The sequence below is a fragment of the Mustela lutreola genome, chromosome 15, assembly GCF_030435805.1.
Source record: "Mustela lutreola isolate mMusLut2 chromosome 15, mMusLut2.pri, whole genome shotgun sequence".
Taxonomy (NCBI): domain Eukaryota; kingdom Metazoa; phylum Chordata; class Mammalia; order Carnivora; family Mustelidae; genus Mustela; species Mustela lutreola.
This window is the reverse complement of record NC_081304.1, coordinates 2,645,766-2,671,110: the sequence shown is the minus strand read 5'-3', so window position 1 is coordinate 2,671,110 and position 25,345 is coordinate 2,645,766. Positions and strand designations below refer to the sequence as shown.

The 25,345-nt window shown below is 59.3% G+C and overlaps 1 protein-coding gene across 3 annotated transcripts in view; it reads right to left on the bottom strand.

Annotated features, from left to right (window-relative positions):
- Positions 1-24,818, bottom strand: part of RBFOX3 (RNA binding fox-1 homolog 3) — a 392,450-nt gene extending 367,632 nt beyond the window's left edge. For 2 of the 3 annotated variants that reach the window (XM_059147636.1, XM_059147633.1), the window contains exon 1: positions 23,875-24,814. The gene's annotated coding sequence lies outside the window, so the exon portion shown is untranslated. Of the gene's footprint in view, positions 1-23,874 lie in introns of all 3 variants that reach the window. The other variant, XM_059147638.1, reaches the window with a different exon arrangement.
- Positions 24,819-25,345: the final 527 nt, after the last annotated feature.

Sequence of the window (25,345 nt, the reverse complement as noted above, 5' to 3'; positions counted from 1 at the left end):
GCTCCTGCAGCAGCTGGCCAACCCGCCTCCTCCCTGGAAACCCAGAGAAGGGGAGGCGGGGGCTGGAGAAAGGCAGGGGGAGACTGGCCTCACCGAGACTGAGTACGGTGCTCTCTGGACCAAAGGAGCACTGGGCTGAAGAACCCTTTGCGTCAAAGCTCTGACCGATGGCCAGCAGAGGTCCCCGGCACAAGGGTGGCTCTGGACGGCTGCCACAGGGGACGGATCTGCAGGGACTGCTGTGTAGACCCAGCATGGGCGGCAGTGCCCACAAGCTCCTAAAAATAAGCATCCGCTCGGCTCGGGATCCTGCTGCCCCTCCACCTGGCCCCAGAGTACCCTTACTTCCTGGGACTGGGAACTGGCTGGCTCGTCAGCGGGCAGGAGGCGAATGGTTGGAGAGGGCTTTGTAGGCAGGGGGCGGTGTGGGAACCCGGCCAACAGAAAGGGCCACTTGCGGTGCTTCCCCCTCGTCTCCCCCACCCACCGGGGGTTTTGGCAATACCAGAGCAACCACAAAGTCCAGGGAAATCAGAAGCTCTGTAAGCATCCAGCTCTAGGGCGTGCCAGGCACCAGTCCTATCCTCAGATAACTCCTGGTTAGTCGGGAATGCCAAGCAGGCAGATGGCCAGGTACACAGCACACTGTGTGAACACAGCACCTGCTTCCCCAGCCTGAGGCCCCCTAGGCTTTAAGTACCTGCCTTTCCTCCTGTGTGTGGCCACAGTCAGGGAGGTGCCTCACTCGGGCCGTGTGCACACAGGGCTGTCCCCTTCCCTAGAGGCACGAGGTGAAGGCTAGGACCTGCCAGTGTTCCTGGAGCCCTCTCTGGGCCACAAAACCTGCAATGACCAGCCTTTTCCACATCCTCAACAGAGTGTTCGCTGAGATTGTCTGAATTGCTAACATCTATGGGAAAGGAAGTCCCTGCGGTGGCTTTAAAAATAATAATCCAAGGGGCGCCTGGGTGGCTCAGTCGGTTGAGTGCTCAATTCTTGATCTCAGCCAGGTGTGGATTTCAGAGTCGTGGGTTCGAGCCCCACACTGGGCTCCACGCCGGGCAAGGAGCCTGCTTATAAAACAACCATAAAGGCAAAATAACACACAGACCTGCACCTGTGGCCCACACCGTCACCTCCATGCTGCTGTCGGCACAGCCGTGGCCACACAGGCTGCCCACGCCCTGCTTTGTAACACCCACCAAGAGGCGGCGGTCTAGAGGGGCTGTGTGCCTGCAGACTCCCAGCCTCCAGCCACCAGCAGAGGGGATGCGCTCGAGACGGAGGAACCGGGGATCCCACACCCCCTCCCCGCCCTGTGACCCTGGCCTCCTGGGCCTCCGTTTCCTCTCTGTCTGTCAAGTGGGACCAATAATGTCTCCCTCACTGGCTTATTTTGGGGACCCCCCAAGCTGGCATGTGTGGAAGTCCCTGACACATTCTTTCACTAATCTCAACCAATGGCTGAATCTTTTGGGAGCAGGCCCCACACTGGGTTCTAGAGGCACCGTGAAGACTTAGACCCCTGGCCTTACAGAGGGCAGATGGACGTCGATAATGCACCAGAGAAACTGCGCTGCAGCTGTGACCAGAGCAGCAGGGGGGTCTGTGAAGGGTGCAGGGGAAACCTAATGGGGACCTCTGGGCGGGGGCAGTCAAGGAATGCTTCTTTAAGGAAGTGACCTTGCCAGACTGGGTTGGGATTAACAACAAGGTAAAGGGAGAGAGAAAGGTGAGCACTGCCCACAGAGGGAACCGTCTGTGCAAAGGCCCCGAGGCACCGAAGAGTACAGGCTTTCTGAGGACCTCTGGCAAGACTAGGAGGAAGGGCAGCTCCATGAGCAGCCACTGAGCATCTTCATCTTGACCCCGGGAGCAGTGGGAGGCCATTAAAGTATGTCAGCCGCAATTCAGCACGACCAGATCTGCATTTTTCAAAGATGCTCTGCCCACCCCACTCCCAATCCACTTCCTACTCCACACCCAAAGCCTGTCGGAGGCAGGTGGAGGCGATGGACACAGTCGCGGCTAGAGAAGGCTGCTTCTGCAGGAAAGGGGAGAATCAAACAGAACAGACACAGAGAGGACAGGTAAGTCGCGGGCCGCTGGCCTGCACCAACAGGGAGGGTGGACAAAGCTGGCATCCTCGGAAATAGAGAGGGCCGGATCTGGGGGAGGCCTGCCTGTTTGGACCTGTCGAGTCTGAGGAGGATGCAGGAAAAGGCCCAGGAGTTTGGATGTAATGCAGAAGAGGACTATAATGGCTGGGTCAAGATCCTAGTGCAGGGACAGCAGGGCAGAGGGTCGGGGCACAAGGAACCCCCAACAGTACAGCGCTGGTAGAGAGGACAAGCCCAGGAAGTGCACATAGTGTGGACGACTAAAGGCAGTGGGTCCTGAGAAGGGACCGCTGATGTTCAGGCAGGTTCAGTGGAGGACTGAGCACGGAGCCAGGCCACGACCCTCCACCCGGAGTGTCCACGTGGCTCTGAGGTGCGGTGCCCCCATGGCCAAACCCAAAAGCCTGCAGACCAGCCTTGCCATCAGCCAGACCATGCCTTCAAGATGGGCTGATTCCCAATGCCAGTGTTCCATCAGGTGTGGACTGATGGCAAAAGTGCCCCCTGACCGCTCACACCCCCATGTAAACACCCCCTTGGCAGTGGGACCTCTTAGCCCCTCCCACAAGGAGGCGGGGTCTATCTCCTCACCCGCGGAATTAGGACTGGCCTCCTGACACTTGGCCAAAAGATGACTGGGAAACAGTGGTGGCCAGCTACAAGTCTAGGCCTCCACGGGTTACACTCACTTCCATTTTCTGCCTAGCCTTCTGGAGGGTGAAAACCCACAGAAAGTTAAAAACCAGTCGCCAGTCCTGCAGCCCACCCACCATCTGAACACTGATGCATGCCAGAGCCCCAAGATCAGCACAAGCGCTCCGCCGACCCACAAAGTCATGAGCAAGGAGACACAACCTCTGTTCCATGCTTCCAAGTTTGGGGACATACTGAACAAGAGCTAAATGATACATGCTTCCCCCTAAAGGCATGAGGACGCCCCATGCCTTCACCCCCTGCTCCGCCTGGATGAAACCCAGTGGAGACGTGCAGCTACATCCACTCTGGTGGGGTTTGATTTACTTGGTGAGATCTTGGGTTTCAATTTTTCTTTGCATGCATTTTCCATCAGAAACGGAAGGAGCCACTTGGAGGCCCTGCAGAGCTCCCAGAAGCACCATGTCCTGGGTTTCTCCAAAGGGGCTTGTTTTGTTGGAGAGTGTGTTCTCCTACAGCTTTTCAAAGGCTCCATTTTGCTCTGACGGCAGCCGGGGCATCTGATCGCATGAGAGATGGTGATGTGGTTGCAATTGCTGTCAATATTCCTTTTATGACTCTGAATTTGCATCTGTGCAAGGCTGGTAATTCCTATCTGAATGCCAAGCACAAATAAATGAAACTTATTTAAAATAACTGGGAAAATTCCATGCTGGAGGTTAAAAAAAAAAAAAAAAATTCCTTGTGCTGCTGCAGATGAAGAAGCTGGTCCTGGCATGGCCGTTTGAAACAGACTCAACACCTGGCCAGCCCCAAAAACTGTGCCGCAGGTGCCTGTAGGCAGGGAGACGGACAACAGAGACCCAGAACACCCACCCTTCGGGGCACGGATTCCCCAGGCCCTCACGCCCCACGGCCCGAGAACGTGGAGGCGGCACGAGCAGAAAGGCACAGAGCTAACATCCCAAGCCTCCAAGCCTCCGTGTGGCACCCCTGAGGGCGCACACGCTCAGTCAACTCCGCAGGGGGCGGGGCTTGTGTGCGGGGGCGGGGCCTGTGTGGTGGGCGGGGTCTGGGGCGGAGCCAGAGGTGCGTGATGCGCCGCAGCACAGGCAGCCTGTTCCCAAGACCTCTACTCTACCCTGCCTTTGCAAGAGGCACCGGCTGCGGTTCTGCTTTTTCAGTTCTAACGGGGAGCCATCGGACCTACCGTCCACAGTAACGGGCCAGTCCTTCTGTTTGCAGCGGGGAGGGGTCGTCCCTGCACTGTCATGACCAGAACACCAGCTCACCCACCAGCCTGCAGGGCCGCCCAGCCAGATCCCCAGCCCAGCCCAGGACGGCAGAAGTCAGCCTCTTCCAGCAGCACCGGCCCAGTGCGACTGCTCAGAAGCCCGCCCTCCAGGCTCGGCTCTGCTTCAGGACGTCCTGGGCAGCTGTCAACCTCGGACTCTGCTGGCCGACGGTGGAGTCTGGCCTGGGAACCTGCATGTTTCAAGACACGCGGTGTTTCAGGCGCAGGGTCCGGGGACCACACCTTGAGAAATGCAGCCGCAGAGAAAAGGCTCTGAGCCCCCACAGGAAGGACAGGCTGTGCCAGGAAATCACAGGACCCTCCATGCCACAGGGGAGAGGCTGTGGGAGAACAGAGCGCGGAGCCGCTGGAGCAATCAGGGCAGGACTGCAGCGGGAAGAAGGGGATATCAGAGCGGGGTCTCAAAGCCCCAGCAGGAGTTTCTAGGTGGCAGGGCTGTGGAGAAGGCGTCCCGATCTGGCTCCTGAGCCCACAGTAATGTGCATACAGGAGCCCTCCGAGCCTGACACAAGCCGGCCCCCGCGGGCACTTCCTCATGCCTGTGCTCTTCCCCTCAGCAGCTGGGCTTTTACTCTCCCAGGAGCGCCCGCTCACCGGAGCAGTCTGGAGCAGCAAGTCCATGCTGGCAGCTCGGGCAGGGCTGGTGCCCTCTGAGGCTCTGAGGGAGGTGCCGTCCCGGGCCCCTCTCCTAGCCTGGCGTGCTGCGACCCCCAGTGTCCCTGGGCTAGCGGACACAGCCCTCCTGTCCTGTGCCCTCACGTCAGCTTCCCTGCGTGCGTGTCTGGTCCAGATGTCTCCCTTTGATAAGGACACGAGTCATACTGGATCAGGGCTCACCCTGATGACCTCATTTTAACCTTATCCTTATAAAGACCCTATTTCCAAAGAAGGCCACATTCTGAGGTCCTAGGGGTTAGGACACAAGTTTTTCAGGGGACACGATTCTTGCCTCCCCCCAGGCTCCAGTGCTCTTCCTGGGGAGGGCATGCGAGCAGCCAGCCGTAAGGGCCAGCGGGAAGAGCCGGGGATCCCCCACAAGGGGCCCAAGGAAGGCAGTGGGGATGCGACGGGCTGCTGGCAACGGGGCGCCCTGCTCAGTCTCTCCCTGCAGAACCCCACCGGCACGATCACCCCACCGGCACGATCACCCCCCGGCACGATCACCCCTCGGCACGATCACCCCACCGGCACGATCACCCCCCGGCACGATCACCCCCCGGCACGATCACCCCACCGGCACGATCACCCCACCGGGACGCAGGCGTCTACCCCTCCAGACCTAAGGCCCCAGCACTGGGTGGGGAAGGCTGTCAGTTCCATGGTGGGCAGCAGTGTCTGACACGAAGATTCCGGCAGTGAGAATGGATGGGCCTCGGTGAGAGGTTTATGTAAAATGACAGCTTTTGGAGAATGAAGTCCTCAGACTGAAAACAAAACAAGAAAGGGAGGAGAAGGAGGGCTACAGGGAAAGCGCCTCTGACCCCTAGCTGGGCGTCCCCTCCCTGCGCACTTCCCGAAAGCTGGGTAGGGGGCCCAGCAGTCCCTATGCTGTGGGACCCCCAGAAAGAAACCCCTGCATCTGGGGCTGCTTTCTCTTCCCCTCCACTTGCCCCAACCTGTCCCCCCCCTCATCTAGTTCCTCTCCCCCTGCACAGCCCCCAGCACACACGCCCTCATTTACTGTTCTGATCCCTGACTGGGACAAGAACCCAGGTGACAGGCCCGGGCGGGGACAGCCACACAAGCAGACTCTAAAGGAGACTCCAGTGAGTCCTTCTTGGGAAGCCCACAAAAGCACAGGATTGCACATAATTGCCCTTTGTTTAAGAGGCAAATGAATATTCCTGCCGAGCGTTCTTCACACAGATAAGCTTCCAAAAATTGCCATCAATTTGTTGCCAAGTTTGGGACTGCTACTTCCTTCCCAACCCCCTCGGATGTTTTTTGTAATGGCCTGAAATGCAACTGCCTTTGCTGGTGGCCCTTGGGGCTAGAACATTGGCTGAAGGTGGGCCACCTGACCCAGCCAGGAGGATGGAGCCGGCTCCCCCGGGAGAGAAAGGTGAAGGTCAAGGATACTGACAAAAGTCACTTTGGGCGCACAGCACTCATACTAAAAGAGATAACAGCCCCTGGCACCTGGCTTTCCTGGATGTCCCATCTCCGTTCCCTGGCATCCAGATGGCCCCTTGCTCCCCAGAAGGGAATGGCGGACGCGGGGACATCCACTCAGCCCTGAGAGGTTCTCACCGTGACCCACGTCACAGAAGAGGACTAGCACAGACCCCACCCCAGACCTCATGGAAATCTCCAATGATCCTCTTACAAGCAGAGGCGCTCAAGACTGGAGACAACTTGCCAGAAATCCCAGGGGTCCCATCTCCCAGGGGCACAGTGTAAGCCTTGGCCAGCTTCTGAAGACATGCCACTTCCAAAGGTACTGCTGGGCTCCTGGAAGGAGGGAGCTGTCCCCCGTCCCAGGTGAATTTTCAGTACACAGTGGCATCACGCAGGCCTGGCTGACCCCATCCCCCCACTTCACTGTCCCAGGACAAGGATCCAGGGCTGGGGATGAAGTTCAGCCATGGGGGGTGCACTCAAAAGACACCTGCCCAAGGTTCCGGTGGCTGGTGGCCATGGAGGAATGTCCACCATGGGGCCAGGGAAGCCAGGCGCCATGGCTTTGGGAGTCCTGGCTGGAATGAGCCCACCTGCTCCAGGGGCTCTGTTTTTCTCCCAACTCTGAGTACTGGTCACAACACTTTGTCTTCTAGGATTCTTAGTGATGGGGCGGGGGGGAGGGATGCCAGCCCCATCATCCCCATGACCAGTCCTGGCACCAAAAGGAAGAGCCTCCAGCCAGGCTCCACCCATCTGAGAGGCAAGGACACCTGTGTCCAAACTCATCCATCCACAGACGTTCACTGAGCGCCTACTGTGTGTCAGGGGCAGCCCCAAGTGATGAAAGTCCACGTCGCACCCTGTCCTGATCCTGAATTCGGGCCTCAGCAGTAGCGGGTGTGCTGTGGGGCCGCTGTATTAGCTCGGAGCCCCTGAAATACAGGCTGGAACGGGGTTCGGGAGTGATCCCAGCGGCCGGAGCAGGAGCCTGAGGTGGGGAGGGAAGAACGGGGTGTGCGCACGTATTTATGACCGTTCATCCTGTGGGCTGTGGGGGCTCCACCCAGATCCATCGGACCCCCAGGGAAACATGTGCATCAGCCCATCCCGGGACAGTGGAGGGCTGGGGTGAGGGTGGCATTTCCCCCCAGCCAGTCCCCCACGGTGGAGGGCTGCCTGGCCGCATTAAGTCCCCCCCACCTCAGCTGCTCCGTTAGCGCCCGAGCGAGCCCCTCTCCCTCCAGACAGAGCTGATGGGGGGCAGAGAAGCCCCAGGGGTTGCGGCAGGAACACCCTATGCAGGGGAGCTGAGCAGCCGTGGCCAGTGAGAGCCGAGCCCAGAGGTCTCCAAGGCACACGCTCTCCCGAGGTGGTCCCAGGAGGCCCAAAACAAGGCGGCTGTCTATTTCCAGGAGACCGTGTGCCCTCCACCCACCCTGGCACCCAGCCCGTCCCGAGGGCCAGCTTGCCAAGTACCCCACTGCGAGACCAGTCACTGCAGGACCAACAGGTAGTGTGTATGTCTCCCTACCACCAAATTCCTATGTGGAAACCCAACCTTCATGGTGACAGTGTGAGAAGGTGGAGCTTTGGGGAGGTGAGTAGGTCACGAAGGAGGAGCCTGTGATGGGGTTAGTGCCCTTAAAAAAGGGATCCCCAAGAGAACCCCCGGCCCCTTCTGCCACGTGAGGACACAGGGAGAACACAGCCATCTATGAACTAGGAGGCCCTCCCCAGACTCCGGGTCGGCCGGCACCGTGATCCTGGACTCCCAGTGACGGGGAGAAGTCAACGTGCACTGTTCATAAGCCCCCGTCCACGGTGCGCTGTTACCGCCGCCCCAAAGGACGACAGCACTAGGAAGACGCACCCTGGAGGTGGAGGTCCAGGAGGTCCAGGAGGGTCCCTTCAATGACGACATCACTTTGGGCTTAATCCCAAGGCCCTGTTCGCCACCCTCCCTGCCTCACTGCCCAGGAGCCAGGCACAGCCCCCCGCCCTGCTCCCCTGCTCCCACGTCCCCCACAGCCCGGCCCAAGCAGCCCACAAAGCCCAGCCTGCTGAGCCGCGCCAACAAGCAGCCGGGAAGCTAAGTACGGAGCCTGGCAGAGAGAGGAGGGACGCCGGCCCCTCGGGCTACCCGGGGGATCCCCACGACAGACTAGGGACAGAGCCCCCCCATCTTTCCCCAGCCGCCCCCACTTCCTTCCCCCTCCTGCTTTGCTCTTTTTTTTTAAACTAAGCTTCTTTTGTTTTTTTGAGGATCCCTTCATGTGTGCCCGCCCGCACATGCATGTCAAGTTTTTATTCCGATCCTTCAATGAGGTCTTTGCTGAGAATTTACAATTCCCCCGTGGCCTCAATCTTGCAAAGATTGCTTTTTAACGCTGTTAGGCCTTAATTCTAATAAGCCTCCTCTTTATTACAGAACCAGGTCACATTTCCTTGACACTGCCAGAAAATCTTTCATGGGCCGTGGGGGCAGGGCAGGGGGAGAGGAGGAAGGGGCAGGGAGAGAGAACCGGAGAGGGATCCTCTCTTAATCTGATGGAATTCTAAAATAATCTCGTTTCTGGGAACCGGGCTGGCCTGACCGCTTCAGATAACTCTATGGTACGACTGTGTCTCCTACCAGCGTGCGTCCCCATTTTGCGTCTTGATTTGTACATGACAAGAGGAGGAAGGGGCGGCCAGGGGACCTGCCGGTCACGCCAGGCACGGCTCCAGGCTCCGCCCCGGACAGACGGTCATCTGCTCTGGCCCAGCACGCGTTCTCTCACCAGGCTGCTCCGGTCCTGAGGGCCAGCAGAGGAAACAGAAGACGAGCACCAGCAGGCTCCAGGACAGAAACCAAACCCACTCAGAGAGGCGCCCGGGCGGGTCTGGACACCTGGGAGCCCTTCCGTCAAACTGTCGCTTCCCCTGGCCTCCCCCTCCTTCCTCCTGAGTGAGCAGGTTTCAAGGTTGGGGCTACAGAGGGAGAGACACAGCTGAGGCTCACGAAGCTTATTTCCAGCTGCGTTCTCAGGACAAAAGGACAGCAGTATTTATGAAGCACCTACTGTGTGCCAGAGAGGGGAGAGGCTGCGCCCATTCCCCCCAACGCTGGAAGTGGAAGGAATCCAAGAGCGAAAGGCTGAGGTGTGCCAGAATGCTCCTAAAACCCGTGAGGGACTTTCTGAGACCGATGGTGTACATCCAGGAACAAGGCCTTACTTCTAGAAGGTTCTACATGCCACAGTCGGGGGGTGGGGGTGGAATCCTACTGAAGGACAGGGAGTGAAACAGACCATTGGCTCCAGATCCCAAGAGGTTCTCTGGAAGCTTCTTTTCATTGTCATCAACCAGTGCATCTCAGAGTCCTGTCCTCTCACACATCAACTTGGGGAGCCAGTCACTCCTGTGGGGCACCCCAGGACCCCAGACAAGCACAGCAAACAAAGACCACCCCAGGCCTGTGGCCATGGGACCCCTGAGCAGTGGGAAGCCTCTCGGCCCCTGTTCCCGTCCCTGAGCCCGTGTGACCCCACAGTGCTCTTCTGGGAGGCCAGTGGGAGCACAGCCAATGGTTTAAATATAAAATGTAAATCGATACCATGTCTAATGTGAGGCATCTTAGCAATCAAAGGTCTTTGAGCAGCAGTGCCCAGGCCGAGGTGCGGCCTTCCGGGCCCCACGGGATGGTGCGGGACGTTCTGCACGGCCCAGGGCACAGGCGCATGGGCTCCCAGAGCAGCCCCTCCACCCACACTGGGGCTGCCGCCCTAAGTGAGCCTCCCACCCCGGAGCCCCCAGCCCATCACCCAGCAAGAGAGTGGACAAGATGAGGACAGGGTATGTGCACACACTGGTGTCACACGAACTGTTCACCATCACAGTCATGACAGACGATGGACGCACCCGTCCCCACGTGTCTAAAGCAGAGGCACAAAACCCACCGTCTACTCAGTCCATCGCCTTCCACAGGGCTTTCTTAGCAGTGGGCGGTCTCGGAGAGGTGGCACGGCCACCATGCCGCGGGGCTGGGCTGGTTGAGCTGGCACATCCCTTCGTGCCAGCTGCCAAGTCACGCGGGGTCCTCGTGTGCTCCAACAACCCTCCTGGGGGAGCAAGGTGGCAGCCCTTGGCCCGCAGACAGCAGATTCTTGGATTCCACAAAATATAATTGTGAAGACCAATCTGCCAGCAGAGAAATATGCAGCATATTCACAAGCTAAATATAAATAATATTGATTCCTCTGCCATCTTGAACTATCCGTGTCACTTCTGTTTTCCATCAGCATCAGTAATCACGAGCCGATGCCCCTGTGGATGACGGCACTGCCCTCCAAAGGACACGGCCAGTCCCGGGTTCACACACCTAGAGGAGTCTCGGGCCGCCTTCCGGAAGAGCCTGCCATCTTCTAGAACAGTCCAGCACCTTCCTAGGAATTTCCCCTCCCCTACACCTACTCCTTACTCCAAGCCCAGCAAAGAGGGGCAGCTCGAAGGCATATCTGAGACCCCCACTCCTAGAGGCATTCTGCTCTCTTTGGCAGCCGACCCTAGTTCTGGGGAGCCTGCAGAACACAGGCCAAGGCTCACTGCCGGCTGAAGCAGAAGGAAGCTGGATGCACAGCCCAACCAAACCCTTAGGGCACTGCCTCACCCCTGCCAACCCCAGGGCCAGAACAGGGCCCGTTTCCTCTCCAGGCTGGGAACCCCAGTAGCTTTCCTACAGATCAGCAGGGCCCTCTGGCAGCAGCCCCCATGCCCACCCCCAGCACTGGCCCCAGGGCACAGGGTGTGCCCACAGCACAGCCAGGAGGCAGCCCAGGCCTCCTGCACACCCTCCCACACCAGTGAGACTCTACAGGGCTGTTAGCGCCAGAAAGAACGGGAGGCAGAAATGCACACGGACCACTTGCCAACCGGCCCAACCAGGATGCAGAGCTCACGGGGCACGGGGCCACCCCAGCCAGCTGTCAGAGAGCCCACAAATACTGACTGAGAACCTACCGTGAGTAGAGAGACAACCGTCCCATGCGTTTTGCAGAAAACAGGGTCCCTGCCTTCGAAGCATTTACGACCTAACATAGGAGACAGACGTGCCAACACCTACTGGGGTCTGTCATTTCTCATTCTTCATCAGTGCGAATTACAACTCCCAGAGAAGTGCCATGAAGACGGGGACGGAGGGAGCCACGGGCAGCAGCTCTGAGGATGGCTCTTGGTGTCTTCTGTTTGAAAGTGTGCAAGCATTCCAGAGGCCCACTCACCCTGGATATGGCCATAGACATGGCTCTGCCCCAGGCTCGTGGAAGGATCCAGAAGCTCCCCACTCACCTTCACCATTTACCTGACCAGCCAAGCAGCTCCTAGGATTCTCCAGGAGAAATGGGGATCACTGCCGGCCTCAACGCCCCACTTCCAGCCATGTGTACACAAGCACTTCACAAAGAGACCCCAGGGCTCCTGGACTCACTCAGCCCCCTTAAACCGGGGCTCACGAACTGGCCAAGAAAACGTCGCGGGAGTCAGACTGCATCTCGTCCGTGGACAAGCGAGCCCGCCACAAACTGGGGAACCAGCCTCTGCGAGGGGCCACATGGCCCAGCCATGCCCCAGGGGCTGGGGCTGCCGCTGGAATGAGCAAGGACCGCAGTGCAAGGGGAGAGAGGCGTGGCCCTGCCGTGCAGTTACAGGGCGTCGTCTGCTCTCTGCTGGGTGGAAAGGAAGGAAATAGAGACCCAGCCGAAAATGAGCCCTCTGAGGTCCCCAGGGCTGACCCTGAGCCACGCAGTCCGGCAGCAGGGCCCTCATCTGTCACCATGTCTCCCAGCACCCAGAATTCACTGCCTACATCCACTACCGCCTGCTGAGTGCCCCCACACCACCCCGCTGCCTCCCGTGCTTGTGGGAGACATGCCAGCGGGAAGCAGATGCCCCGCAAGTTGCCGGGGCCTCAGGGCCCCCCGTCACGCAGCAGCTGGCCATTCTGTCCATCCCAAGGAAGAAAAGCATCCAGACCCCAAAGTGCACGGCAGCAGGACACACAGCTCACTCCCAGCCCGGCCCCTTCCCTTTTTGGTTAGTATTCTGGACACACGGGCTGAGCCGGCAGAAGGCAGAATGGTGCCTCTGCCCGTGGAGAGAGCCCCGTGCTCGCAGGGGTAGACCTGAGTCTGGCCAGAAGGAATCTGGGCCCGGCTTCTTTCTCCCGCCCTGATCCACCCTTTCCCACCTGCCCCACTGGTCCTCCAAAAACATCCCCTGCCGAAATTCACCATCTGATGGCACGGTCTGGGCGTGTACTCGGCGGGCCACAGGAGCCCGGTGCCTGGGGCCGTGGCTGCCCTTCCACACACGGCCAGGCACACGCGTGTGCTCCCCGAAGGAGCCAGAGCCCATGCCGGGGCTGAAGCACGCACACACGCACACACACTCCGCGCTGTGAAGGACCTGGAATGATGTATTCTCTGCTCTCCTAGCTATAATTATTTTAGCGTGGGAGACAGACTCCGTCTCCGGCAGCTCAGAAGCACTGCATCAGAATATCACATTCTGTGGTCTTGGAAAATCTCCGTAGTATCCCAGCCCCTTCCCTGCGTACTGGGGCACCAACAGGCTCTTCAGATGGGGGAACACACCGTGGAGGCCCAGCCCAGAGGTTTCCTGCCTCCTCCCAGCCCATCTACTTAGAGACCCGGGAGCCACGCATGCCGGTAACCATGGCAACTCCGGGGAAGTTAAAAAAAATAATAAGTTTGTGAGTTGTTGGTTGTTATTTGGTGCTTGGGTGGGCTGGGTTCTCTTCTTCTTTTTTAAGATAACAAGGTCCCTGAATAACACTTTTCTGAGTGTTTTGGGTAAGCGTCCAAGGCAGCAGCTGACTCCAGACGTTTAATTACCTTCTGAGGGGGAAGCACGTGTCACGTCTGAGCACCACTGTCACAAGTCTGGGTTCTGTCCTCGGGGCAGGGTGCTCTCCACAGGGTGACCTTGAGCCAGCGCGCCTCCCATGTGCGTCCCAGCACCCCGCTCAGCACCTGCCCCTTCCCCAGGAGTCTGGAGACCAGCAACCCCACTCCCTGGGGTCCCCGTCGGGTTCCAGGACACCCCCCCGCATCTCCCAAAGTGGGGAGATCCCCTGCCAGAGCCCGGTCCCCGCGCACAATCACCCACACACGCACATGCACACGCACACACACGCTCAGACGACAAGAATGCCTGTGCGTGATCTCCATTCCCCCACAAAACCCCATCCCGCCCACGCTCAGAAATGCCTCGCTGGGAGCCCTGCCCTGGGCACTGGTCCTTCCCCATGAAGCAAAGCAGGTTCTCCATGCCAAGGGACACCCTCATGTGTGGATGGGGTGTGCACACACCCAAGAACACTGCCCGGTCCAGTGGCCCACTCTCATGGCTGGGCCAGCACGGTAAGTCACAGCAGAGGGCAGTGCACCCCACCAGACACACTGCCTTGATTGTGCACAGAGCACCTCGGAGCAGACAATGGGGGAGCCCCAGCCACGGCACTGGTGGCAGTTTGCATGTTATTTATTACACACGGAAGACTGACGTGCTGGAGAGCTTGGCGGCCACTGTGAGGCTCCGTCACAGCTGTGGTGCCAACGGGCCGGGCACACGGCTGTGAAGAAAGGAATTATTTTTTAAAGGCAGAAAAATCCTAAATGGCCCTTTCAGCATTTCTGCACACATAATTGTAGTATCCAAGTTCATGAAAGGCCTGGCGTGCTGGCTGGCTCGACACCCACTAATGCCACAGCCCACGCCGCACGTGGACCGCTCCAGCACCGTCGTGGAGCTCAGACCCCAGTGGGGAGGTGGGAGGGGGCGGGCGGGGAGGTGGGGAGAAGCAGGAAGTAACGAGCGTTTCTAGGAATGACAGGACTCCCACGCAGGATCGGGTCACCAATTAGCCAGTAGGAGGGCCAAGCCGCCCTGGGCACCTCGCTTCCACACAGACGAAGTTTCCTTGAGGAAATGGCCAGAGTCTTGAAGGCACTGAGACGAGACACGGAACACAAGAAGAAGGACGGCCACGGGGCCGGCCGGTGCGCTGACACCCGGTCCTGGCAGCCTGGCCAGGGCCCGCGTGGGTGGAAAGACACGGGGGGACCCGCCAGTGCCCAAAAGGTGAGCACACACATGTGTGTGTGCTTGTGTGTACATGCATCCACACACACATACACGTGTGCCGGCGTGCGCACACCTGCACCCACATACCCCGATACCCATTCACACGTGTGCCAGCGTGCACACACCCGCATCCACACACACATACACGCATGTGCCGGCGTGCACACACCCGCATCCACACACACATACACGCATGTGCCGGCATGCACACACCTGCACTCACACCCATACACACACGTGTGTCGGCGTGCACCTGTACCCACACACACATGCGTGTGCACATACACTCCACTGTCAGATTGGGGTCCACTCTTCAGACCCACGAACATTCTCGTCTGCAGCTCTCACGGGTGCCAGGTGCTGAGACAAACACCCTGCAAACGTGTCATCCAGAATTTGCCCCGAAGGCTGACAGCATGTCCCCCACCTGCGAGGAGACCCCTGGTGCCTTCGGGCCCCAACTCCTTCGGCACTCAGGATCCATCAGCTCCTTCAACACTCCATCCTGGAGCCTTCAGACCTACGAGTGAGGGGGCTCCCGCCGGAAAGGCCCCGGGAAGCAGTCCGGCTCAGCCTCTAAGCGGAGGTGACGGATTTATTCTGACCGTCCTGACTCTGAACGACACAGCTCTCCTCCAGCCGTGCGGGGCTTTAATTGTCCATCCAGCAGGGCAGGAAGGAACCGTAAATCTTTCTCCGCAGCTGCTCTGAGCTCAGTGCTGCTTGACCTGCCATTGCCAGCACCTCACCTGCATCCCGCTGGAGAGGTCTGCCCGCTTTGGGCGGGGGGGGGGGGGGGGGGGAGCAGGAGAAAGAGAAAGAGGCTATGGGGTCGGGGCAGGCGAGAGTGGGAAGGGCAGGAGAGCACGTGTGCCGCATGCTCTGGCTGCTAATGGGGGCGGGACACTGCAGAGGACTCACCACTGCAGCCTGGAGGGACCATGTGGGGGCGGGGGTGCCCAGAGCCACGCCCTCAGGCCCCAGCTCTGGAGCAGCCTGACTCCAGTCACGGGGGGGCCAGACCCTGGGGAAGGCTCAGCAGTCCTCCGTCCGCCTAGCTGGAAAACAGCACAGCCCCGGGAGGAGCCCCCTGGGAAGGAAATCCTATTTCTCCCTCCCATCCACATTGTGAGCAACTGAACGGCAGCCGGGGGGACGGGGTCCTCCGGAGAAGAGATGGGGACAGGCCACAGGGGCGGAGCCCCGGACCTGAGGCGGCTACAGGAAGGCCCGGCCTCCGGCCCCAAAGCATGTCTCCTTCCTCTTCCAGCAGACTTAATTTTTCTGTGATGTTGGTGTGTTATTAATGCATTTCGAGACACTGCACATCACAGTCACGGTCATCACCTAAAGACTTCCTTTACAGCCCTCATTTATAGCGCTCATCGCTTTCAGAAAAATTACCGTCGGGGGCCAAAATCTTCCAAGTCTGGTCTTGTGAGTTTTCTTCTTCGGATCTGAACAAAACATATTACCGTGCCTATGACGGTGGCAGGGGGAGGCTCTTCCTTACTTGGTCTCTGGTGACACACAGCCGAGGAAGAACAATGTGGTGACTGGGGGCCGGGGTGGGGACAGAGACCGCAGGCCACATTTCCAACACGGAAACGCAGACACCACTACCCATGACCTGGTTCCAGTTTTACGCATCTGCTCGGTGCAGACATGTCTACTCTTAAGATGAGATTTCAACCTACGGTGGAGGGCACTCATGCATTTACCAAAGACACATCAGGAAAGCAAATGCTCGCCGCCGCAGTGTCACCAGCGACAGGAGGGATCCCACACACATCTTCCAGCTCCGGGGCACGCTTGCAGAGAGACCCCAGGCACGGCGTGGGGAATGTGCTCGCTGGCCATCATGCTGGAAGGCAGTCCCAGACCCTAAAAGGGCTTCCGAGGTGAGGACAAGGGGAATGGGGTCCCCCGCAATCAAAGGCTATCACCCAGCTTCCATCAACCCCCTGTGGCCAGCAGGCAGTCTCGCAGCCTAACTCTTGACGTGGCGTGAGCTGTTCACGAACGCTGCTTATAACACTACACCCTTGAAGATAACAGGTCTCACACTGGATTTCCCCAGATCACCACTTTTCTGCTAAGATTCCAAAACACTTGACTCGTGCACCCGCAGGTGGCACCCCTACGAGGCGGGCAGGGGCGCTATGAAGCCCATTACCAGCAGCTCGGGGAGTGCGGCGGGGAGGCTGGTGAACCACAGCCCAATCCCCGGCCTACAGGGAGGCTGGAAAAGCAGCCCCTTGGGTCCTGGTTCCACCTCACCTGTCCCTGCAGTGGGGGTTCCAGGTATGCCTAACGGCACCACTGTGGTCCCTTCAATGAGGAAGAGTCAATGTTCCAGAAAGACACACACACACTATATGTTTACAGCTAATGGTTTTTGCCAGACCATGTTTTGGTTTGTCATTTATCCCTGCACTGAAGGCAGAGGTGGCACAGAATCTCTCTGTATGAGACTGTGTGTTTTGGGGGTGATCCACAGGTTCACGGGAATCTGGGAAGGGTGGTGGTGGGGGCAGGGTCAAGATGCTTCTTCGCTCTCCCCACTCGTGGAAAAACCAGCTGGCAGTGACCAAGGGCCCCCAAACCTTAGAACCCAAGGCTGCTTCAGCAAAAGCAGAGAGACCAGCTGCAGCACCCCCCAACTCTGGTTCTTGAGCTCGTCCTGCACCACGCCCCCCACCCCCAGAAAACAGAAGCATGCGAAGGGAGAGGTGGCCCACTGAGGCAATACGGCATGAGCAGGCAAGAGTCTTCTCTCCCAGTGACCCCTGGGTCCACAGCCCCATGGACAGGACCTGACTCACGTCCCTCTGCCTGGCCTGTCGCTGAGAGCATGAGCCGCCAGGCTGCGCCTGAGGGTGCCTCCTGGCCATCCAAGTAAGAACTGCTACAAAGAGACACCAGACCCACTTCCATCTGGCCACCTGGACCCATCTGGAAACGACGTCATCTCCTTGTGGCCACAGGAGACAGAGCAGAGGCTGTGTCCTTAACTCAGACGAGATGCCCATTCCCCTGGCAGGCAGGTGGCCCCAGAAAAGGCCCCCCCTCCCGACCAGCCACTGTGTGCCTACTAAGTGCCAGCCCCTTGATGGCCGCTGCCTCCCCACTGCCCAGCTGAGTAAACAGGTTTGTGAGCTCACCCCAATCACAGGTGGACACGTCTGCATTCCCTCCCCATAGCACACTGTGGTCAGCTCCCCCGCCCCAACCCCAGCATGGGCAGGCGCTTGCCTCCTCTGTGCACTGACCAGCAGTGCTGCTGCCTCAGCGGCCCTGAAGTCTCCAGCAAGGTAAAGAACCTGCCGCTTTGTTCAGAAGTTGTGTAGAATTTCAATGTGCATCGAAATTGTGTGTCCCAGGGGTGAAGGGTGGCTCTTACACCATCAGCCTGCGGGAGGGACACCAGTGCCACAGTGTCAGGGACTCCCCTGAGACTAATGAGGACCCCCAGGGAGAGGCAAGGCTGTGAGGCTGAATCATCAAGAGCTGGTGGCGGACAGGAGCCAGAACACAAACCTTCCTGATTTGCCTTTTTCTCCTTGGGTCCCGCCATAACAGAGCACAGGAACACACTGTGTGTGCGGCTGGCCCATGTGAACCACTGGGGCCATCTTCACACCATCTTCACACCATCTTCACACCTCCTGCTGAACCCCTCTTGCTACTGCCAGCAGGAAAGAAAAAATATGGGGTGGGGGAGAAGTCAGCAGCACAAGCTTGGGTTTTAAGGTGCCCGGCAGGTCCTCTGTACAGACCTGGGAGCATCACCCTGCACCCAACCCTTAGAAGAAAAGTTCCACAAGATGTCAGTTATTTTCTATTTAATCCAGTAGTGAGACCTCTGGTTTATATTCAGTAAGGATTTTCAAACTATTCGTTAGCAAGAAATTACTTCCAAGTGCACCTGGGCATTCACTCCTCCGGTGACCCATCCCTCTTTCCAACACAAGTAAACACAACGTCCCTCGGCCTTCAGAGGTTCCCACCTTCACACGCCGAGGCTTCGGTGCTAAGAACATGTGCTTCTCTGCACTCTCGTTGCCCTGGCCTACAAGGAAACGATCTGGAGACAAGACACCCAGCCCAGGAATCACCCAGGGCCCAAAGACACAAATTGCAGGGGGATAGGGGAAGGGCCCCGGCCCCAGAGGGACACCTTTCCTGTCATCATCATCCCTCAGTCTCATTTGGTGTCACAGACAAGGAGACTGATGAGCCGGCCTGCAGTGTTCCACTATTCACAGGCAGAGGTCCACATGTGCCCCAGGCTTGTGCAGTACACTGCCCACACAACTGTACTGGCGGCCCCACGAGAACAATCTTTTGGAGGGGGTTGTATTACTTCTTGCTTAGTCGTTTTGGTGAAAGGAGAATTCTTCTTGGTTTCACCTTGTGAAACCAAGGTGTCCCAGAAAAATAAAGGTACATGGATTCTCCTCTCTTACACACAAAAGATACAAGCTATGATCGTGTCCAAGTCCCCAGAAGGAACCTGATGTAACTGCAGAGTCTGGCTGGTAGGAGGTATCTGTCCCCAGGCAGTTCACTCACCTGCAAGTGAAAGGGCTAATAGAGACACACCTGAGCACCTGCCTCTCCTCCTGGTTCCCAGTCACTGTCCAGAGCTATGCCAGACCAGAAGGGTTGGCTCGCTCCCCGCAGCGTGCGGGAGACACCTGGAAGACACCTGCGCACACGGCGCCGACGACCAGGAGTGGTTCTCTCAGGAGCAGGCTAGTGCAGCCAGGTCCAGTGCATTGCTTTGCCTATGCCCCTGCTCTTCTAGAACCTTGGGAGGAAGATCTCAGTACAGCCACTAACCGTAGCAGTAAGTCCATGAAGGTCTGCTAAAAACACATATCCTCCCTCCTTGTCTTCTGCTGAGACTCTCTGGCTTTAGATGTTAAACATTTTTTGTTGGGGTTTTTTTTTTTTTTTTTTTTTGGTTTGGTTTGGTTTGGTTTTTTGGCAGGAGAACTGCTTTGCTCTTGATCCTCAGAGAACACTACAGACTCTGAAGACCCCAACCCACAACATGACATTGATGCCAACAAGTTACAACCCACCTCCCACGCGGAGCCAGCAGGAGCCAGCCCTGAGCTGCACAGGGAGAGTGGAGACTAGGTTCAAGGCCAGACAGCCGTAGCACACAGCTGAGCACGTCGTTAGGATCCCGATTTAAAAGACAGCTGACAATCTTTCCCAGGCCCTGAGCCCTCCTGGGACATTCGGTTTGACTCCACCCAGACTGACAACACTTTCCCAAATGCAGTCTATATAGTGTGAGCTTCCCCCACCCCCCATTAAAGGAAACACTTTCAAATAAAGTAACGGATTTATGTGCTTTATTATCTCAAGTCACCTTCCTAAGGCATGATCTGGTGGCCCTGGAGAAACGGCTACAGCAAAGTAATTTACTTAGAGGACTGACGTTAAAACCCCTATTCTAGACACCAGATCAGTCCTCATCTCAAGGTGTTCAAGTGAGGACGCTCATCCTTCTATCTTCAGAGCCCCCCACAAAGAACAGAACCCACTGTGTACTCAATTATTACCACCATCCAACTGCTAATTGAAAGCTGTCCTCAACTCTCACAGGCAATGCAAGGAGAAAGTCACATACAAAGTGCCTGCACCACCCAGAAAGTACGGGGGGGGGGGGCAGACAGACAGTGAGAAGTGGGGAGATGGAACCAGAATGTTATAAATAAAAGAGACAGTGACGGTTCAGAGAGAAACCTACTTCAGAGGGGCGGCAGAAAATAAGATGTTTCGGTTGCCTGAATGTTTCATGAACCTGTGAAAATAACGTGCTGCTTCTATAAAAGCACGTGGGGAGACACTGCGGCTCATCAAAAAGATGTAGGTGCAAATGGGACGTGTCCCTAAAGGCCGTCCGTTGTGCGGAAGAAAGGCCATCCGTTGTGCGAAGAGAAGGCCTGCTGCGGGCGGGGACTTGGGGAAAGGCAGGTGCCCAAGAAGGAGCATCTCTGTTCAAGGGGGTAAGTTTCAAGATGGTTTTCCCCCTTCACTTGTTTAAAAATAAAAAATTCCTCACCAAATGCCAGCTGCGGGTCAGGTTCCATTTGTCTTTACAACAGAGTCGAGAGGAGGAGCGCAGCCATAAATCAGCAGAGAGAGACAAGTGGCCACAGACTGCGGACACACAGACAGCCGGGCTGGAGGAAGGCCTCGAGGAGGGGAGGCCCACACTGCCGCCTGGGAAACACCATTCCCTTGTGGAGGTGGCTGCATGGCGCCGTCCCGCCCGGAGTGGCAACTCCACGCCCTATATAAGGCCCCCTCCTCACACCGCCCGGACACTTCTGGGCGGGACAGGAGCTCCCTTCCCTTGTCCATTCCTGCACTGCTGATTCCACAGGCACGCACCAAACAGTGTGCGTGACGGGAGGAGGCGGGGATAAACCAGCCCCATTCCCTGCCTGTAAGAGCAAGGCGCCTCCAACTTGTACACATCACCGAATGAAGGAGCTTCTGGCGATGGCTGAAGGGGCGGCTGGGAAGAAGTCTGCAAGGTAGAGACAGGCCTGAGCTACACCAGGCTGGCAAGGATCCACAACGGGGGGAGCATTTTTTCTGGCCGCTGCCTTGCATGACTCGTGCATCCCCAGATATCAAAGAGCTCCATAATTTCTCTCCATTTCTCCCACAAGCCACTGGCAACGTACAAGGTTGAGTAAGCGGCAGGAACACCACAGAAGACCCCTCTGGAAGGGCACCCAGGACTCATCCCACCTGCCTCCTTCCGAAATCTGCCTCTTCTCTGGCCCCCAGCTCCCCTAGCTCTGCGTGTACCTCGGGAGCCCTCCCCATCCCCCTAGCAGGAGGCGCCAGCAGCGCCCCCAGTGGCCCCCAGCAGCCCAGTACAATGTCAGAGGCGGGAGGGCGGGCGGCCGGCCCCTGGCCCTGTCCTTGGTGCTGCCGCCGGGCTGCAGGCCTGGGGCTTCCTAGGTGGCAGGCGGCGGCCCAGACCTCTGCCTTCCCTCCAGCCCAGCCTCTGGCCCCTGCAGAGGGCAGTGAATACATCCAGCTTTGCTTCTGCTCCTGTCAGAGGGCACTGGGCAAGGGGCATTCGCAAGGAAGGCCTGACGCAGCCAGAGAGGCCAGGCCTTGTGGGGGAGGGTGGGGAGAAGGGAGACGACTCCCTGAATTCCCAGCTCCTCCCAGAAGCCTGGGAAGACCCAAGGCCCCGGGGGAAGTGGACAGGGAGGTCTCTCTCAGCCCCAGGCCCCGGGGGGGTGGATCAGATAAATCATTTAGGTCCTCTTTTTATGGGGGAGGGAACCGTTGTTGGAAATGGGTACCTCATGCCAGAAAACCCGAGCGGCTCCGAGGCAAACAGCCTATACGCCACTGGCAGACCGTCCCCCTTGCACACAGCTGCCTCGCCAGGCCCAGACTGGCTGGCCTGGTGCACCCATGTCACCCTGCCTCTGCTCCAAAACCCCCAGGGTTTCCCACCTCACCCACACCATTCCCCTCCCTGAAACTCCCGGCAGGGGAACGAGGGGTTAACCATTGCTTGCAGGAGTGTGAGGTGGCAGTGAGTCCCCCGGAGACCTCCTGTCCCTGGGGAGGGATAGGGGTGGCAGCCTCTGTCCTCAGCCCTAGGAAGGGAGGGGGTGCGCTGAAGTCCCCTCCCCTGATACTGTCCCAAGAAGCCCCCACAGGGGGAGCACGCCCCACCTGTGCTCATCCTGCTTTCTTTGGGTGAGGCTTTCACTGCAACTTTTCTCCCTCTCCCTCCACAATTTTTGCTCACCTAGAGGGTCTGGTTTTAATTAGTGTAATATCCCCGTTAACAACGCAGCCTAATTAAGACATCCGCCCAAATCCACTATGCACACTTAATGAGCAGGTTCTGCTGTGATGTTTATACTTTTTTTTTTATTTATTTATGTATTTATTTTTTGCAGACCAGTAAAACCAAAGCTGCCTTCCAACTGAAAGACCTCATTACAGGCAACCTAACTCCACTACCCTGGGACCTGCTCCATGCTGAGTGTCCTGGTCCCCCGGGTGCGTGCCCAGGGCATCCCTGAGCATGGAGGGTATTTCAGCAGGAACACAGCGACCCAGCATGTAGGGAGCTCCAACTAGGGGGCTTGCCTGGGGGATGCAGCCCTCAGACCCGCTCCTCGCCCGCCCTCCACCGCCAGGTGTTTCTTGCACGACAGGAAAAGCAGCGCAGCGGGAGTCCTTTTCAAAAGTGACCATTAAAAAATAAACCTAGTCCCTCGGAAAAGCTGGAAAGCTAATATGGAGAAGCTTCTCCCCACCCCGCAGAACCCCTAACCCGCTGGTGAGGGGCAGGAGTCCGGACTCCTAACAACACCCCCCACCCCACATGAGACTCTGGATCCTGGAGCCGCTCTGGGTGGGACCGGGTCCCAGCCACCAGGTGCAACTCCCTCCCCCTCGCCTGGACAGGGTGAGGCTCCCAGCAGCGAGGGCATGCGGTGAGGCACCCGGGGGGGAGACTCCGCACAGGGGGAGAATGTGACCGCGGGCCTTCAACCGCAACCGCAGAGAGACAGCCCTCCCGAAGGGATGAGCGTCACGGCACCCCGGGCCGCGGGGGCGGAAAGTTTGGGCCAGGGTTGTGCCCGGTCCTCCTGCTCCAGCTTCCCCAGCCGGGCAGCGCTGGCGCCTGGGGACGACCCAGGCTGGAGAGAAGCCGCTCCGCCGGGGCTGGAGACACCGCTGGGAGCGCCCCCAACCCGCCCCCTGGAGGGCCCTGCGCGCTGCTTGTCACTACCCGCCCCCCCCTCCGCCGCCCACGCTGCCTACCCTCGCGCGTAACGCGGCGCTGAGGCCCGGCTGCTCTTAGGAGCCGTGAGACCCCCTTCCTCCGCACAACTCCTTTGGGTCCTCAACTCCTCCGGCGAAGCCTCCTCCCCCAGGACTCGGGCAGGGCTCTCGGGGCCTGGGTGCTGGGAGAGAGGAGCACTGCACCCCGCAGGGTGGCTAACCCCTGCTCCCCGCACGGTCTCCGGCAGCCTCCCCAGAGGCGCCCCGCCGGGCCGGGATCTCCGTGCGCCTCGGCCTCCCCCCCGCTCGGGAGTTCCCCGCGCGGGCATTGTGCCGCCGCCGCCGCCACCGCCGCCGCCGCCACCACTGCCGCCACACAGCGCGCGGGACTCCCCTGTGTCTCCATGGAGTCCGACCCCGGGGCCTTCCCATTCACAAAACCGTCCCTCCAGCCTCCGGCTGGGCCACGTGTCGCGACCCCAGCCCAGGAGGGACCCGGGGAGCCAAGACCCCGCACAGAGACCCCTGACCCCGAGGGCGCCACCCCTCCCCAAGCGCCCTCGGGATGGTCCCCAGCCGCACGGTACAGCCCCGCCTCCCTCTGTGGGGTCTCGAGCGCCCCTCCCCGGGCTGCAGCACCCCCGCCCCACGGCCCCCAGTTCGTGCAACGCGAAGGTAATGACCGCCGCAGGGCAATGCGTGGGCAGCGAGGGTCGGGCTACTCACGGGCTCAGCGCTCCCCGCGGCAGGTGACGGGGGCCCGGCGGCCATGCCCCGGCTGCATCCCGGCCCCCGAGCGGGCAGCGGCGTCCCGGGGCCGCGCGGGCACCAGCTGGCCAGCGGCGAGGGGCGTGCGGTGCGGGGCCGGGCTCGGGCGGCGGCGGCGGGGGCCGCGTCTCCTCCGACCACGCAAGCGGCTGGGGCCGGGCCCGGGCAGGGGGCCGGGGCGGCTATCCGAGAAGGCTCCGCTGGCTCAGGAGCAGCCCCGCTCGGCGCTCCGCACTCGCTCTTCCCTCGCCACCGCCTCCTCTCTCCCTCGCTCGCTCGCTCTCCCCCCCTCCCTCCTCTCTCTCCCTCTCGCCTCTCCCTCCTCCCCCTTTCGCTTTCTCCCTCTCCCCGGTTCCTCCGGCTCGCTCGGCTGGAGCGAGGAGACAGCGGGAGCACGCGGCGGCGGCGGCTCGGGCGGAGCGCGCAGCGCGCAGCGAGGGAGGGGGCTCCCGAGGCCGCGCGGCCGGGGACAGCGGCGGCGGGGCGGACAGGCCCCACGCACCCGGCGGCCCGCAGTGCCAGACCCGCGGAGCCCGGGCAAGGGAGAAGTGGGCGAGGCACAGGGGTCCCCAGAGCCCGAAGCTGCCCGGTCCCGTGAGCACCGCCCTCCAGCCCTAGCCCCGCCTCTCCCTCTCTCCCTCCTGAGATCGTGGGGGACAGCTTCTGCTATGAGGACCCCTGACCTCCCACCTCCCTGGCCTTGGCCCAGAAAGGACAACATTGGGGTGCCCCAGAAATGGAACTCGGCAGCGAGAGTGAATGCCCCCCCATTCCTCTGCCACTGGCCTGCACTGCCTTGCCTCCTTTTCCACTTTGCCCACAGACCCCCACTAAGGCCTGGAATTCAGCCCCTTGCATTCCTCGGGATGGGGAGTGAAGGGACCACACAGGATCACTGCTGGGGCCTGTCCAGACTGGCCAACCACACCAATGCAAACACCCCTGCCCTGCTGGACATGTGGGCTGTCACTGTGGGAGGTCCGCTTAGGATCTGCCTATAATTGTGAGAGCAGGTTGTCCCTGCTCCTACTACTCCACCTCGCCCAGCCTGGCAGCAGCAGCTCTGGTTGCAGGGCTGGGAGCGGGGGAGGAAAGCCAAAGCTAAGGGCCAGGGGAGGGGACCCTGTGGGCCGGCAGCATGGGACCCACGGAGAGTAGGAAGGTCAGCGCCAAAGGCAGGCAGGAGGACCTGGGCTGTCCCACACTGAACCACAGGACTGGGCAGGGCCTTGCTTCTCTTTCTGAGCAAAAAACAGATGCTATGCCCAGAACGCCACGGGGGGGTGGGGGGAGCTGTAACCTCAAAGACGTTCTCAATCTAAAAACAAATGAAAAGCCCATCCCAGGTTGCTTTTGCCTTCTGGATGATGCTTCTGGAACCGAAGGACTCCTCCTTGTACCTGACTGTCCTGCTTTTCTGTGTGAGGCC